Source organism: Pleurodeles waltl, chromosome 4_1 (genome assembly GCF_031143425.1).
Source record: "Pleurodeles waltl isolate 20211129_DDA chromosome 4_1, aPleWal1.hap1.20221129, whole genome shotgun sequence".
Taxonomy (NCBI): Eukaryota; Metazoa; Chordata; class Amphibia; order Caudata; family Salamandridae; genus Pleurodeles; species Pleurodeles waltl.
Window position 1 is genome coordinate 211,138,669 of NC_090442.1, and position 18,540 is coordinate 211,157,208.

The window sequence follows — 18,540 nt, forward strand, 5'->3', positions numbered from 1 at the left end:
GGTTTTGCTCTGGCAGACTTAATTGTCAAAGGCTTATACATACGGTCTTTCTGGCAATTTGTGAGACTTAACCTACTAACAAACATGAGAGTCCCATAAAGCAAAAGACCAGCTCATCGCATTAAGAATGCCCAAAACGGAGAGCAAACTTGTGAAAATCAGAAACATGTCATTCACTCTGCGAGCAACCCTACAAATATGGAGGGAGGGGGGAGTGAATATCAACACGACTTTCAACATGTCCCTAGACGCTGCTATGATAGGAACGCACCATGTGCCCATGCCCCTCAGGGTAACAGTGTCTCATATTCTGAAAAGTTTAAAACAGAATTAATATAATAAGGAAATACAACATACAGTGAATCTCATAGCTCGAAAGAACAAGATACTTACCTTGGTTAATGTGTTTTTTTCTGAAAGATACTGCAATTTCCAAAAGATTAATCATGCTGTAAAATGTCCATAGGCACCAGAGTAACTTGATCAGTGTCCTCATACTTTACTGAAGCTCGATAAAGGCTCCATGTCTTGTCAATGACCTCAGTTACCCTTCATTAACCAGCTCCACAAGGGTTAGGTGGAAAAGACAGCACAGGAGATGATATAAATTTAGATACACTGTGACCAAGCATAACAACCAAGAGTGTTCTGTTAATCTGCGAGGTGCTGAGAAGTAACTAGTTCTTCTAATGGACACTTACTCTTCTCAGTTTTCTCATATCCTGAATGACTAAGTAGAAAGTCTCATTGCAGAGGGGCCTAAGTGGCCTACATCTTAAGAAGTAGAGCCCGGACACAACAAAAACTATTCAGCACCACTCAACTACAATTATCTCCATTTTCAGCAAACAAGGCTTAGCACAAGCTGGGCCCCGACAGATGTTAGTGATAGCCACCCCACTGAAGAGATCCACAGTGGTCACCCCGCCTCAAGAGAAATGCACCCAGATAACTTACGGGGACACTTATTAATAATACTCTACACATTGGTTTGCCATGTGATTAAATAAGAGATGAACTATTTTAAAACTGCCTCACTTTCTTAGCACCCGAAGAAAACCTAGAAACAACTTGTCATCTTAACCATATTCTTGGGTGTCCATTTTGGGATCCACACAATAGAAATGTTTGTGTTCCTTCACAATAGGATTAGGTGACCAGAACGAACTGTATTCAACTTTTACTGCAAATGAAACTGAAACCACTGTCAAAAGAAACAAAGACCAGACTCGGAACAATACACTACCAGCAAAGAACAAGCTCTGGCACCAGAAACAGAGTTTTCAACATGAGGAGGTTTAACAGTCAGGAATGTGTCAGCTGAAAAATACGGGGCCTGCACTGGTAAAACAGAATTAAAGACTGCAAATGGGAAGCAAACACCTTGGATCAGAAGGCATTTTGAACCATTGGGAGTGGGACTTTGAAGAATGAGCTTTGGTCCAGGGACTGCAAAAAGCTGAGCCGTCTAATCCAATATTTAGAGCTTATTTCACCAAAGAGATAGAATTGAAGTCAGGGAAATAGACAAAATACATGAAATAAATGTACAACCAAAAAGCAGAGCTAACTTGGCGTCACCTTTGTGGTCAAGATCATGAAAAAATGAGTCTCACCTGAGATTTCGTTTTTCCCATTCTTAATATAGCAACGGAAGAGCTATTTATAGATAATTTAGGGATAAATTGGCTATTGTTTGCGGATGTAATGGTGTTCTTCTGCAGTCAATGGGTGTACCAACCCTTCTTTCAAATACCGAACTGTAATAGGAATTTTCAACATTAACATAGATTAATCAGTTGCTGGCAAAACTGTGCGAACCGCTTCATAGCTGTCAGGAAGGAAAAGATAGGGAAGACACCATCTGACAAACTTGGAGGAATAACTCACCAAGAAGCCAGAATGCCACAGCCAATTTTGACATAATCCTCATGCAATGTTAAGTTTAGAGGAAAGTAGGCTTAATATGGTCCTAACTTCATTAGACAGGGTACCTCTTGGGACTATTGCAGATTATGAGGTACACGTTCCTGCATCAGAATAGGAAAACATTCCTGACTATGGTGGACAGTATTTCTACAACGAAAAACGTTGCGATCTATACTACGATTCTTATTGTATATTCCTCTTCTACGATTCTTATTGTATATTTTTCTTCTACCATCTGTCCTAAGTCTGGTGAGGGTTCTTGTAGCATGCTGTATTAACCGTTTACTGAACACGAACAGAAAAAAGCTTAAAAGACAGACTTAACGGGATAGAAAACGATATGTCCTCCGACATATGTGGAAAAACTAGACCAAATGCACTGGTGGAATGCATGTCACTTTGGTATGCAGGATTACAGCGGAGAGATCCACTACATTTCCCCCCACACAGGGCAAGTATCTGAACTGTCTAGAGGGATTAAGAAGCATTGTTGACTGCTATAAAATACTCGAATAGAGAATGTAGAAGCTTGATTGTAAGTGTGTGGACATAGAAAACGGATTAGATCACAATTTCTGCTTAATCTCCATGTAACTGAATACAATGTTGACAACAAATGCACTGGATAAAACACATTATTGTCCCCATTGACAATCTGGCCATAACAGGGGCCTTTAAATTGTCAAGAATATGTAATCATATCAAAGGAGTGCTTACACCTAAGATGGGAAACAAGTTCTCTATGCATGTCATTTCAATATAGCTGTAACTACTAAGAAAAACAGATGAGTAATTTTTGTTTCTGGACTCTCATACTCTATCTACTGCCATTTTCTTTTATACTTCAATGCCTTTTGCTAAAGAGCTACAGAACTCAACAGTGACGACTTCTTCTATATGTTGAATATATTTAACTAATAATGATGTCATATCTCCTAATTCAAAACATGTACTAGACCACCATCTATTGTTCCAGATAAAACCTGTTAATTGCACATGGTTTTTGACTGCCTGTGGGTACATTTAAAAAGAGAACCGTACACTGGTTAATGCTGAATAACAATCAGAGTCCTTTAAGGGCTACAAGTAATTGAGGAGATATGATGGAACAATACTGAAAACCGAATAGGAAAGTAGTTCAGAAAAAGAAGGCACTGTATTCATTTTTCCCCACGCAGATCTCAAGGACGTGAGCACCACCCCACTAAACGACTGGGGCTCTGTGTGGATGAGCGATGCGTCTGAAGGGTTATGATGTGCACAGTGCCCATCTATCTCAAACGTGCAGGGATAGCTATACAGCATTTGCTGAGGGCTCTCTCCCCACCATCATTTTCAGGATACATCAATAAATCTATTTTTCTGGATTTCCCTAAGAACACCAACAAACTAAAAGCACTTTCTTCTAGGCGCCCACACTCAAACCCTGGATGGGTGGGCAATGGATTGTGAATGCGTAACTCCAGAAGACTTCATAAAGAACATTCAACCTAGTGAGCCTCACAGTACTAGTCTGAATAACTTAATTACATTATGGTGAGATTCCCAAGATAACCATTAGGTTCGGGGTGGATGGCATGAACATGAAGAAATGTCCAACCACCAAGTGATAGACCCGCCCCATAAGGTAAACTCTGGGTTGCCTTTGATTTTCATCAAACGAAAGTGGTTGTAAAGCCTAATCTGAACATAGAAATATGTACTATCAAAGCTGCTTCATTGTACAAGCACTTTACAAGTTGAGGCTTTAAAAGGGTACCTTCATGAAATGCTAATATTTAAAGATGATGTGGACATGGAATCACACAGCTATTTGCACAATCAGAAATTCCTTGTTATCCAAGAGTCTCTGTTGCAAAGATGTTCTTTGTAGGAGAAACTATACAATTATTTTCTTAAAAACTGTATGAGGAGAAATGGTAAGGAAGTGGCATAGAGAACACAATCGGCAAACTACCTCCCGACTCCTTACTAACCTTACTAACGCAAACTTAGATGTTGTGATTTGCCTCTGGGTGATCCACCCCCACTCATGTGCATGGATATAGTGGAGATGTGCTGCAGACGATGACCGCCACATCTCTGGTGTGACTGCGGGACCCAAAGTCCACCCCAAATGCTTTGAAAATGGCACCAGAGAAGCCATAGAGGGTCAAGTCTTGCACTCTGGGAGCAGATAACCAAGCAGGAGCGCTTGAGAGCCCCCGTAAACAGATGAGTCGGCATTGGCACATGAGAGGTGAAAACTGTGGCACACTGGCACTTGACCAGTATGAGTGCTTGTTCGTCTCACTCTGCATGCTCTCTCAAAGGACTGATGGAGAGCTGTGGCCGGGTAGCCAGGAAGACACACTAGTGGGTCCTTTGGGAAACTGGATTAAAGCCTGGATGACAGACAGATTCCACTGAAAAGGGAAGGTAGAGATCTTTGGTGGCTCACCCCTGCAGAGGAGGACGGCTCCCTCCACAAGAGTGTGGGTGGGCCACAGTATGTGTAACTAGCCCAAAGCCATCAAAGCATGTGCTGAAGTACGATGGTGGAAAATGCACCGTGGACATGAGGTGGACGTGGCTATTATGGCAGAAATAAACAGGGAACTGTAACTAGGTAATAACTTCTCAATTTCCTACCTTATTCCACCTCTACCCAAACTGTACCTCTTTGAGCTGGGGTCTCATTGAAGACATCCAAAGGGCACAAGAATAAGAAGCATGGCCTGGCGCGTCTTCAGTGGTTGGATGAGGATTTGGCTGTTACAAGTAGCACCACATCTAGTGCAGGTAGATTTCCAGGCAGCTGTTCTGCAGAGTGGCTCGATGGCAGGCAGTATAGACCCTACATGCATCAGGACCAGAAAAGAACAAAGCCATCTCTACAAACCGCACTTCTGCAGGGTTGAGAAATAAACTTCCTCTCAACAGATATAGCTGGAAAAGAAATTGTGGCCAGGCTTGAACTTCTCTGACAAAGTATGACCTACGAGCTTGCCTGGAGGACCTGAAATCAAAGTTCAAAAACAATCTGACATAGCTGAAGGCTGACTTGGACAATAAAACTGCAGATATGAGGATGGTGAACAAACCATAACTATGCAACTTTAGTCTGCAAAGACTCAACTGCAATAAGCAGCAGATATGGAGCAGCAAGTCACTATGTCCATGGCTTAAAGGTGTTAAGTAAACTTCTCTTTGACAAACATGACGATTTCAAAAATCGCTCCAGGTGAGATAATATTCAAGTGTGTAGCCTCAAGCAAGATAGAGAAGAGAATGATATGCGACCTGTTTGGAGTTCTGAGTCCTGTTGAAAGGTGACACTATGTTCCATGTGGGCATATAAATGGCAAAGGATGAAGGAAAACAAGCTGTCATGGCAAACACAGTGGACGCACTGCACGATACAGCATGGCCTTCCCTCAGAAAGAGAGGATCATCCGTGCTGCCTTAATGTGAGGCTCCCTAAGTTAGTATGAGAGCCAGGTGACATTTTTCAGGATCGGGCTACTCTGCTGAATCTGAAGCAGTTCACTGGCCGGAACTTGACAAAAAGCAGAATAAAGTGTACTAGCTGATCCCAGTTGGTCTTCAATTTAAATGGCAAAAAAGAAACAAAGGAGGTGAGGGGACAAGGAGCTGTTGACTATTCAGGAGGATGCAGGGGAGGACGTAGTTGAATGTGGCTCAGGACAATAATCTGTCTTCAATCAAACCAAGGATGGGAAGCCGAGGTCTACAAGGTGCTCACTGCTAGACCACAGAAAGGGAGAGTGGTGTTGAGAGATGCAGGATGATGAACTATGATGGTTGAAAGTAATGCTTAACATTGAACAAATTAATTTTTTTGCTGAATGTTTTGTGTGCTGAGCAGCGTACTTTATTACGTAGGGGCAATATAGCATTACACACATTTGCTATAATATTTCATGTGAAATAAGCAGTTTATTTAGCCTATCATTTGAGGAGAAAGAGGGTGGATTCGTTGAGAATCAGGAGTATAAAGGTCTTTTCCCCAGAGGAGGGGCTTGGAGGTTGCAATACTTTTAACACTAGGAGCGGGGTGGAATATGCCTGCAGGGGTCAAGTCGAGATGTATAATCCCAATGGGCTGCAGTCATATTGGCTGAGGGAAAGTTTGGAAAGGGGTGGGATGGGGCTCATATTCTCTTTAGAGGAGGGCAGCCATTCATGAAGAGGGTTGCCACTAGAAAAGAGGGATCATAGGTTTACTCCCTAAATGTGAGGGGTGTTAAACATCTCTATTAAAAGGCATCAGATCTGGAGATACCTATTCACAGAGCAGACCTATACAGGATTTGGAATGGCTAAATAAATGATCTAAATCTTGGGATGCATACATGTGTAAAATCACCCCAAGTATGCAGGTTGCACTGAGCACGAGCACCAACAGTCTTCCCTCGTCACAGACCTTAATAAACTTTGATGACCAATTTATGCCGGCGGGAAAGGAAAAGGCATTTGAAAGATGGAGAACGGGGGATGGTCAGGGATTTGTTCAATGCTGGAGTATTAAATTACTTGAACAATATATGCAGGATTTTAAGCTCAAAGAATAGGAAAGGTTACAGAACCTCCAGTTGAATGAAGCAGTGTTCTATATCCACTTAAAGTGGGAGAAAGGGGAAGGATCCCATCCCCATCTGTGGGACATAAACATTGGGAGTTCAAAGGGTATGAAAAAGGAACTTGGGAGGGCAAAAAGAAGAAACTGACTACCTTAAGTAACGCTCTTGTTGGTGGATATTCTATCCAACTGCAGATTCCTCACCTTGTGAATATCCCCTGCGGCTAGACTGGACCCAGAAACTCAAAAGAAAGGGCTCCTGCATTCTGGTAGGAACTCCGTGCAGCTCTGCGCCAACTTCGTTCTACTCCAGAAGCGATGAATGAAGCCTCATATAAGCACCAACCATGCACAATGACGTCAGTTTCTTTCAGAAACGTGTCCATGTCCTCAGACGCAGAGCCCATTAGCAGATTGGAAAGACCAGTGCGCAGATTCATAGAATGGGGCCTTTCTAGATAGAAAAGCAGACCACCCACAGAATGGGGCAGAGGGAGGGTTGTGAGGAATCTGTGGTTAGAGGGAGTATCCACCACAAAGAGCCCTACCGAAGATAAGTAACTTGCTTTTCTGATGAATACTTCTAACCGCAGATTCCTCACCTTGTGAAGTGTTACCAAAGTAGTACCTCCCAGGGTGGTGGTCTGAAGTAAGCGTAGATCATAAAGTCCTTCAAGACCAATCCCATCCCAACAGACCTGACTGTCAAGGCAATAGTGCTTCCTGAACATGATGCCCACGCAGCAGCCTTACAGACATCCAGAACAGACACTCCAAGTGCCAATGCAGTGGTAGTAGTTTTCACTCTGGTGGAATGAGCCCTCAGACCTTCTGGAGCCTCCTTCTTAGCAGAGCCTCTTGCAGAGGATTATGCATTGTGAGATCATCAGCTTCTGCACCACGTTGCCCTCATTAGCTCCAGAAAAACCCAACAAAGAGCTTATAGTTCATTCGATGTTCCTTGTCATGAACTATTTAAAAGCTGAGAGCTCTCTTGGGGGACTAAACAATGGATTCTCTCCTATTCTTTCAAGAAAGAAGTGGAGCATAGACAGTCGGAAGAGTGATGCCTTGTCCAACATGAAAAGGCGTCACTACCTTTGGCAGGAACGCAGTTCAAGTTCTTAACACCAGTTTGTCAGGAAAAAAGGTGGCATAAGGCACCTGGACCCAGAGGGCTTGAAGCTCATTCACACAGCAAGCTGATGTTATCGTAGCCAAGAAGACTGTTTTCAAGGTCAGAAGAAATAATTGAAAACTGTGTATTAGCTCAAAATGGGTAAAATTAAGAAACTGGTCACCAAATTTAAGCCTTACTCTGGCATCCTAAAAGGCTTTGGTGGAAACATATTGCAGACCATTAAGAAACTCACCACTCGGGGATTTGAACAAGGATGGCTGCTCTGGCAAACGCAAAATGGCCAACAAGGCAGACAAAGGAACCTTGAACAGTGCCCACTGCGAGTCCCTGCTGGGCCAAAGACAAAATGAACAACAAGAAATCCCAAAAAGTGGCTTGCCATGTGTCTGTCTGGCAAAAACTTATCCCACTGTGCGGTGTACACTGCTATCACGCAGAGGAACCTGGCTGCCAGGATTACATCAACAACTTCTAAATGGAGATTACCACCTCTCAATCTCAAAGTAAGCAGATTGTGCAGACCCGGGTGCAAGTCCTCGCTATGCTACTGCAAAAGAAGATTCTCCCATAGTGGCAGCCTGATCGGAGGACAGATACTCAAGCCCAGGCGTTCCGGGTACCACTCTATCCTGGCCAATTCTGGAACCACTAAAATGACTCGGCCCCAGTCATTCTTGATTTTCTTCAGAACTCGGGGCAGAAGAGGTAGTGGTGAGTAGACATACAGGACAATGTGTGTTCTCAGCGATGGCGAAGAGACTGTGCCAGGGCTCTCCTCATTGCTGGAAGGTGCACCTCACCACATCCGGGTGTAGCTACCATTCATGACCCACTCAAAGTTGCCGCCTGGGTTCATCCACCCTAGCATTCAAAGATCCAGCCAAGTGGTTCAGGACCAGGGACATGCCCTTACGACCAACTGCAGAAGTGCGCAGCCTCTTGGCACAGGATTCAATTCCTCCCTGCTTGCTGCAGTCTCACATAGCAGTGATGTGCTCCCTGAAAATTTGCAACAGTCTCCCTTTGATGATTGACAGAAAGGCCTTCAACGGAAAGCAAAATGCCCACAACTCCATCCTAAACCAGAGTCATTTGGTCTTGATGTCTTCCAGATGGCCTACCCAACCCAATAGTGGCACATCTGTCAGCTCTGGATGGAGTAGGTAGAGGGGCCAGCTGCTGGTACAATTGTGGTTGAGCAGACACCACTACAAATATTTTGCAGTGTTCTCAGAATCTTGGATGAAGGTTTCCCAGGTGCTGACCCCACTAAGACTTGAATCTGCATGTGCCATCTTGCATGACAGGATGTAGGAGTCCAAGAGACCAAGATGCCTGGGAGCTATCCTCTCGAAGACTCAGGACGAAGGTTCAAACATTGGTATTATTGCCTAAATGTCCTGGACTCATTGCCCCTGCCTCCTGTGGGGTGGTTTTGTGCCACTAAGGGCACACTAAAGGTGTTTTGAAGTTGTGCCGGGAGGGGAGTTGATAGAGAGGACTATCCACCATGATAGGGTTCTCTTTTTACAGCCTTCCATTTCTTTGCCATAGAAACAATGCACAAAAAGCTGATCATCCACACAATGGTCTGTTGGGCAGTTGATGTAAAAGCTCAGAGCCCTCTTAGGTTTAAACTGATGGGGTCTCTACTCCTCTTTTGAGGGGAAGAGTAATTGGCAAATTCGGAAAAGAGTCACAACCTTGGGTAGGAAGCTCATCCTAGCCTTCTGTAGCAATCTGACTTTTATCTGTAAAGTAGTGTAGAGTAGTTGCACCAGAATCACCTGAAGTTCACTAACTCAACCTCCAATTAGGAAGATGGTCTTTAGAGTCAAGAGTCATAAAATCAAGCTGTGCATAGGCTCAAAGAGCGTGCACATGAAAAATGTTAAGATCAAGTTTAGGTCCCCGGACACGCGACCCAATATGGTGGACTTGTAATTTTCCAGCTCCGCACCGGCCCGCCACAATCATCCTGAAATCGGCAGCGGCGATCAGAGTGCGGTGCTCAACGGACCGGCGCTCACTGTCGAGCAACCCGGACACCCAGACAGCGCCACTGTGCATGAACAGGAGGGGTGCAGCGCAGCGTGAGTAGAAGCTGGATGCGGAGCCGCTCTCCGCCTCCGCGTGGTGTGGCCTGCCTAGGACTGATACGTGGCCTGAGTGCTGCCACCGCGGGAGAGGGGACCCGGGGCTGAGAGTGTGGCATGCCAGCGCAGCGGTGGCCCAGAGGAGGTGACAGCGCCGGAGGGAAGAGGTTGTGGAGCCCCCATTCCATCATCGCCTGTGGACAGACGGAGCAGGGTGCTGCAGGAGGTGAGGCCCCGAGATGACAGGCGCCCAAGGCAGTGGAGGCGTAGAGCGCTGGCAGCAGGTCCAGGGGACCAGAGGAGAGAGACGCGGCACCCCCGGTGGGGGGGGTTGCTGGCAGGCAAAGCTGGGCTTGCTGGCCTGACGGGGCACCAGAGACACAGGGACTAGCAGTCCTGCTGAAGAGCTCAGGAGGTCCCATCCTGCAGAGGACTGCTGTGGAGACTGAGCAACTCCCCCCGGGACATGGGAGTTCCGCCCCTGGCCCAGCAGGGCTGTTGGAGTTGCGGGGAGCGTTGGGATGGAATGGCCCAGCTCCTTTCTTGCCCAATGTGCAAGGTAAATCACGGTGGGATTAATCAGACACAAGAAGGTAGAAACTACTCTGATACCTGGGACAGGGTGGAAGCGGAAACGTAGAGACGCCCTGGACGCAGAATTGACTAGAAGTGACCAGAGGAACTTGTGTACAGTCCCCGGAATGGCCCTGCTACAGAGAGCTAGCGGCAGAGGCGCGTTGCACGTCCCAGACAGGCCGTACAGGTGCTCGCAATGGAGAAAACGAAGCCCAAGTCGCAGGGCCCTGTGGGTCAAATACCCCTGGCCTTGCCTGATCGGATGCCTGAGGTGACTACCCCTGTTGTGCCAGAACAGACAAGCGACACCTTAAGCAAAATACTGGGGGCTACTGAAGACTCCAAGCTCACCCTGCAATGAGACATTGGCAAGGCGGCGGCTGAACTGGGGTTACTACATACGGACCATCAGATATTGTCCGACAAAGTGTATGAAGTAGAATCTACAGTCACAAACCTCCAACCATCCCACCAAGCACTGCAGCTTCAAGTACCACATTTAGCTGATAGAGTGGATCACCTGGAACGACGGGTAGAAGATGTGGAAGGACGCAGCCGCTGCAACAATATCTGCATTGTCAGACTGCCGGAAGGAATAGAGGGGGGGGAAACATGGTGGAATTCCTGGAACCATGGCTGTGTGCTCTTATGGACAGCCATAACCTTACACCCGTCTTTGCCCTAGAGAAGGCACACCAGGTACTGGCGCAAAGACCACAGCCCAGTAGGCCGCCTCGACCCGTTGTGGCCAAATTTCTTTACTATTGTGACCGAGATCTGATGTTGCAAAGGGCCCGTGTGGCTGGGCCTTTCAAAGTGGAAGGAGGACAAGCAAGTCTGTTTCCAGACTTTACAGCAGCTGTACAAGCCAGAAGAGCCACCTTTACGGCAGTAGAGAGAGCACTCTGAGAAGAAGGGATATCACATGCACTACTCCTTCCATCCCGGCTGAAACTCATGGTGGACGGAACTGCGCACTTTTGTCAGGATCCTGAGGAAGCGGGGGCTTGGCTGGAACGCTACAGATTAGGCAAGACTGGGTCCCCAAAGAAAAGAAAAGGGCATGGCTACAGCTGCCCAGCGCCAAAAGAGACGGAGGGGATCCCGGAGCTGTGCCCGCCGGCCCCGGCTCACCAAACCTTCGCACACCCAGTCCGAATAGGGTAAGAAACTGACGCTTCAAGCTGCTGCCTCCTTAACAGAACCTGACTTTCAAGATGGAGTGGGGGCCAGAACAGACCAAGACCATGATTCGGACCCCCGCCTGTTGGACTCCGATTCGCGAACGAGCGCACCAGAAGATCCCCCGTGTAATGTCTCAAACATCCGACAATATAATTTAAATGGACTCCATTGAACAGCTCGAAGCTGTCTCTGATCCGGCAGACTACTCAAAGTTATAGGAGGATGGGGCAGACTAAGGAATGATGACCCAACAGTTGCCTCACCCTCTGCTTCTTCCTACCTCTTCGTCTTTGTAGAGGCGGTATGATATGACACTCATTATGGTTATTGTGTTCTGTTTGGGCGGCCAGGCATTGCTGGACTGTCCTTGGGAGGGGAGTTGGGGTCTTGGTTAATGGTTATGTCCTCAGTAATCTCCGGTGAGGCTGTGTTTATTGATATTCAGAAAGTTGCAGAGGTAGTGGGGCTGCTGGGGGTTATGACTCCCGAAGATAACAGTATATTATTACACAATGCCAGTACCATTGAGTACACTTAATGTGATTCCCTGGAATGTTTGAGGACTGGGATCAATGGCCAAACGGAATAAAATGTTGTCATATTTAAAACGCCGCGGGGTACATATTGCTATGCTGCAGGAGACGCACCTTACACAGACAGAAGCCGAGCGTCTCCACCAGCGCTGGAGAGGGCAACTGTTTGGGACCGCTTATTTGGCCAATGCTCGGGGTGCACTGATCTGGATCAGGGCAGGGGTATTCTTGGAAGCAACAAGGTTGGTAGTGGACGATGAAGGGCGGTTTGTTTTAGTGGGAGGACATCTGCATGGTAGACCTCTCGTGCTGGGGTCGGTATACACCCCTAATTACGACCAGGTGGCCTATCTCCATACCAAGTCTGCCCCATGGAGTGGGGAGGGGGGGGCAACCTCATTGGGGGTACTTTAATGGGGTCCTGGACACAGATCTCGACCACTCTTCCCAGCCGGTGCAGGGAGCTATGTTGATTAGGATTGCTGTGGGGCTGAACGCCTGGCTGTCTAGCTGGGCCTTGGAGCATGTGTGGCGAGCACACCACCCAATGCATCGGGACTACTCCAATTATTCTGATATCCACCATGGTACATACTATAATTGATAGGTTTGTGTGCAGGGGGCCTATCAGTGGACAGATAAGACACTCAGAGTATTTAGGCCGCACATTCTGTGACCACAGCCCGCTTCTGCTGCATATGTAAGTGGTGGAGCCACAACTCCCTATCCCGACTTGGCGCCTTCAGCCGACTGCACTGGAAGATGCCAGATTCAGAGAAGCGCTGTCTGCAACGGTGGCAGAATTCTGTTCGTGTAAAGAGGGCTTAGCAACATGGAGGGGGATTGAATGGGAGGCCCTCAAGGTGGTGCAAGGCCAATATATGGGCCAGACGACGGGCATTAGGTGAGTATTGGAGGGGACCTCATGTATCTTGAGGATCGATTGCATGCCTTGGATAATGAACAACACCGCAGCCCTGAGGCTCTCCGCCGGTTGTTGAAAGTCCGGGAGGAATACACAGTGGCCCTTGAGAAGCTTATGTGTCATGACCATGTGTAGTATATGCACAGGGTACATGAGGAGGAAGGCAGGGCTGAACGGCTGCTGGCCTGGTTGGTTCGCCCCCACACAGCAGGGACCCCGATTACTGGGGTTAAATTGTTTTACGGTTCTTTGGTACATGAACCCCTCAGTATAAACGCAGCATTCCATGATTATTACTTAGCGCTGTATGCCCACCCAGAGACTCCGCTACCGGACACACTAGATGACCTATTGACTGGACTGCAGCTGAAGACCCTCAAAGAGGAGATCGCTGCACTGTTGGGTGCGGAGGTGACGGAAGATTAAGTGAAATTGGCTATTAAGGACTTGGCAACTGGTAAGACTCCTGGGACGCCTGGCCTTCCCCCAGAGTTTTACAAATTGACACTAGGTATCTTGGCCCCAAGGCTGGTAGCAGTGTATGCGGAAGCCTATGGGTGGAGCCTTCTCCCTGTGACGCTGAGGGAGGGGCTGGTGGTACCCCTCCCTAAAACTACTGATCAACATGCGGGGGGAAAAGACTTCCAGCCCCTCTCCATGCTCAATACTGACTTTAACATTTTGAGTAAGGTATTAGCCTCCAGACTCCTGCTGTATATGCAGAACCTGATCCATGATGACCAATGCGGGTTTATACCTACCAGAAGCACCTCACAAAATCTCCGCAGACTGTACACAGTATTATATAGTTCCCCACATCCGACGGACTCAGACGCAGTGGTAGTTTCAGTAGACCTGGAAAAAGCTTTTGACACAGTGAAATGGGATTACCTTGAAGTTACGATGCGACGGTTGGGATTGGGAGAAGCATGGCTTAAATGGTTTCAGCTGTTATACGGTTCCCCAGCTGCAAGAGTCAGAACCAGGCGGCTGCTCTCAGATGAATATGACATCCATAGAGTTAACAGGCAGGGGTGTCCACTCTCCCCAATGCTCTTCGCATTGACTATGGAGTCCGTGGAGGAGTGGTTCAGACAGGAAGGGTGTGGTAGAGGGATACATTGGGGAGGAACGGAACATATATCGCTGTACGCTGAGATGTGAAGAGAGATTTGCCCTGGGCACTTGAGACACTGGAAAGATTTGGGACCTACTCAGGGTTACGCCTTACAAGACGTGTGTGTTTCCGGTAGTTGTTGGCAGTGTCTCGCCTCCCACTTGCCCAACGGATGTTAAGTGGGCTCCTAACACATTCAAATATCTTGGAATTCAAATCTACCACAGCATAGTTGATTTGCGGGAGGGTAATCTAGGCAAAGCAATACGTTCCCTTAGATCTGGGGTTGGTTTTTGGCGTTCCCTCAACTTGCCCTTCATGACGCGCATTTCATTGTCCAAGATGATTATGCTCCCCCAGCTTCTTTATTTCTTTGTTAACCTGCCGGTTACTGCTTCGGTACACTGGTTTAAGGCATTAGACACCCTCCTCAGAGACCTAATATGGAATGGAGGGCACCAAAGAGTTGCATTGACCACCCTCCGCCTATGCCCGGAAGCGGGGGCCTGGTGTCCCAGACTTTGAACTCTACTATGTGGCAGCACAGCTGCATTAGAAGGCGCGGTGGCTGACTGCCCATGGGTTGTCTGAGGTGCATTGAGATGGGGCTGGACAGCGTGCAGACAAACTAATGGCTGGATTATAGGGTTTCTTGTGACTGCAGCCTATAGGGCCTGGTGTAAAGCACTTAGGCGCACTGTGGTCCAGATGCCCTACACACCTTGGATCCCACTGGTGGGTCTTCCACTTGGTGAATCCCCACATTGCTTTACAGAGAGACAGATGTCCCCCTGGACAGAGGCGGGTCTGGTTACCATGGGCGACTTATGCCCAGGGTGCCTGGCCATCTTTTGCGGAACTACTGGACCAGACAGAACTCTTGAGGGGTCAGTTCTTGAGATATGAGGCAGTGACCCGAGCTGTCTGAGACTTATGGGGGGAGGGTACAGAGGAGCCACCCACACATGCAGTGCTCCAGCTGTATAGGGCACTAACTGGAATGGCGGGTGGGCCACTACATTCTCTGAAGGCTCAATTGGAGGCAGATGCGGCAGGGAACTGACGAAGATTGAGTGGGGACGAGTAGTTGCATCTGCATCTCACGTAACATTCGCCTTAAGCTAATTCAGTTCAATCTTATACACAGGACATATCTTACCCCACAAAGGCCCCAGTCCATCTACGGAGGGGAACCCCGGGCCTGCCCTAGATGCCGGGCTCGGGACGCAGACTTCGGGCACATGGTATGGGGGTGCCCTACCCTTGGAGTCTATTGGGCTGGAGTGGTGGCGCACCTTAATCTCGCCCTAGATCGGTCCCTGCCTGTGACCCTGGAGGTCTGCCTATTGGGCCTCCTGTTCAGGAAACCTCCTAAAAAAGTGGGGAACAGGTTCATAGATCTGGCTCTAGTGCTAGCGCGGCGTAGGATAGCGTTTACCTGGAAAACACCTGCGGGACCTTGGCTTACAACATGGATACACAAAGTCACACGCTGGGCTGTGGTGGAGGAGAGGACTTTAAGGAGAGAGGAATCACAGGGGCTCCGACGCCAACCTATAGCACATCTCTGGGTGGAGATCATGGAAGAGTGGGGAGCAATTGAGAGTCCGGCGCTGAGGAGGGCCCGGGATAAGGCCCTATCATTAACGCCACAATGGTCCATCGGAGGCTGCTGGGCCTCCCAGATAAAACTTGGGGCTACCAACCCAGCAGCGACAGATGAGCTGCTACTACCCAAATATTGTTGCAGAATTGTTGGACCTTGCCCTCGCCACCGTCCCATGCATCTGCAGAACAACCACCGGCGGCAGATCGTTCTCGCACCTCACCACCAAGACGTGGAACACTCTTCCCACCCACCTGCGTCAGACCAAGGACCTCCTTACCTTCAGGAGACATCTCAAGACATGGCTGTTCGAGCAGTAGCAGCCACCCTACTCCCCTCAGCGCCTTGAGACCCTCAAGGGTGAGTAGTGCGCTTTACAAATTCCCTGATTGATTGGAGGTTACACGACACAAGGACATGGTTAATTAGTTGGTAGAGTTATACCTTAATTTTATAATATCTAGATTTTCAATTGGTGTGGTTTGAAATGACATAGGTCTCCTCTTGATAACAAAAGAACCTCACCTGAGGGCATGATATCCAGTAATAGAGAAACATGGTAAAGGTTTCATACACTGCTGCAGAACACGAAGACCAGAGCTTGGGCAAACTAGGCCTATTTGGAAGTAACGAATTATGCTATGTGTATAAGAACAATTATGAATATGATATAATATGTATGCACAAAATGACGCATTTATAACAATGTTGTATAATATTGTGACTACTGTCAAACTTCAAAACACCAATAAAAATATTTATTTTTTAAAAAAGTGTAGGTCCCCTTGTGGCCTAAAAAACAGCTCGGGTGTAAAAAAAATTAAAGTCACACCTTTTATGAAACGTATGACATCCGAAGACCTAAACAATAGTTGATCAGTCAAACAGAGAAAGGCCTGACAAATAAACTTTGACGGAGCCCATCGTGTGTCCTTGCGGGGATAACATAAGAAACAAACAAAAGAAGATCTGAAAGTCAGGTATCGAAGGGTTCAGTGCTTTTGGCCCTGCACCAGGCAACAAATTTGTCCCACCACCCAGCATAAACAGGCTTTGTGGAAGGGCGTCTGGCCGCAAGGATGACATCTACCACCTTGGATCTCATCCAGGCCTGAGCACAGCATTGGTGCCCATAGCTCTGCCTATGCAATCAGTGGTGTCCAGGCCAGCTAGAGTGCATACCTTTTAGCAATCTGGCCATCATGTATCGTTTGGACTATACGGTCCTTGGGTACAGCCGGCAAGATCTTGCTGGTTGCTCACAATGTACAGGTGTTCCTTCCCCGGAGACAAACTACGTTTGCAATCTGAGAGCTAACCTAGCCAAAGAAAACATTTGCTTTCCTAAATCATCAATTCTTTTTGATTCTCTGTCTGTAGTTTGCCTTTTAAAGAATTTGGATTGACCTTACTTGTCAGTGCCTATCAGGCCTTCTGGTGGAGGATGTTTGGTTATAAATCCGGGTCATCAGGATTAGTATCTGTCACCTGGCCACTGGTCAACTGACTGGAGGGAATGAGCATTGCTTGCACCAAGTCGCTATAAGTGCATCAGGAATCCTTAATTTAAAGGCAGAAATAGCTCAGATGAGGCAACCCTGGTAGCAAGTCTGGAGTTTCAGCCACCCTCCGAACCATCACTGCAACAAGGCACTTTCTTCCATGGATTCCACTGGATGACCAAGGTGGCGAGAGAAGCTCTGTTTCAGCATATGTGTATAGCCCACTAGCATTCTGGCTGTCTAAATACAAGGCATCCTCAGTATAATAAGGGGAAGTAAACTGTTCCCCATCATCATCACTGTCCTGCAGGGACATTAGGTACATCTTGCACTGGATCAGAATCAGATCCAAAGAATTCCTCACACCTCTCATATTACTAGCATCATGGCAGAGGTCTTGGATTAGAGTCTGGTTGCATAACAAGTGGTTGTGCTTTTGTGATCTCATAGTGCAACATAGACCTGGAGCTCGGTGATGCCTGTTAGGGGCCAGAGATTGGTACTGAGACTGAATCTTGGACCAAAACGGAACACATGAGCCTGGACCCTGGTGCCAGTGTACAGGCTCAGAAGAAACCAGTGGGGGTGGGTTGTTGCATGAGGCACACCCACCACTGTAAGTCCGACTGGAGACCCCTGCTAATCTGTGGGACTCTAAGGAGCACCAAAGTGAGCTGGAATAAACCAATTCTAGGACCAACTGCAGGACCAGGTCAGATTTGGGTGACACAGGAGGAGGGCGATCTCTATCTTGACACCATTGTACCGACTCTCTAGACTTCAAATGGTAGGATGGGGCGAGTGCCACTTGCCCTTTTTGCGCTTATATCTAGACTTCAACCTACTGGAAAGACTAACTGGGAAGTGGACTTCGCCAGAGCAGCCTCAAGCCTAGGGCCGGGACTTGGAGCAAGAATGGGGCCTGCGCTTCAACCCCCACATCATCCTATATTCGGCGATGTAGAGATTCACCTCCTGCTCCCAAGACACCTTTGGGTATAAAAGAGCACACCTGTTGCAAAACTTAGAGTTCTGGCCAGAGCTCAAGACTCGAATCCAGTCGTCCACTACTCTCTACCATTCTGTTGTAGATATTTAGAAGTCGTCAGATAACCAACAAAGTTAAAGCAGTGTTCTGGGATTCACGCCCAACTACACAGAAAGGAACTCACATCAGTGTACAGGGGTGAAACATGTCGGTTTCCACTCCGACACACTCAAGAGTCACACAAAGTCAAACACAATTACAGTCATAAATGTATGCCTACACATTAAGTAATCCTTCAATGTAAATTGCATAAAGGAAATATTAAGATTGCAGCCTAAAATATAGGACTGTTTCCTCCAT

General features: G+C 47.4%; 1 protein-coding gene across 2 annotated transcripts in view; it reads right to left on the reverse strand.

Annotated features, from left to right (window-relative positions):
* The window catches only part of DDX11 (DEAD/H-box helicase 11), a 593,235-nt gene that overhangs the window by 66,270 nt on the left and 508,425 nt on the right, over positions 1-18,540 (reverse strand). The window lies entirely within an intron of this gene.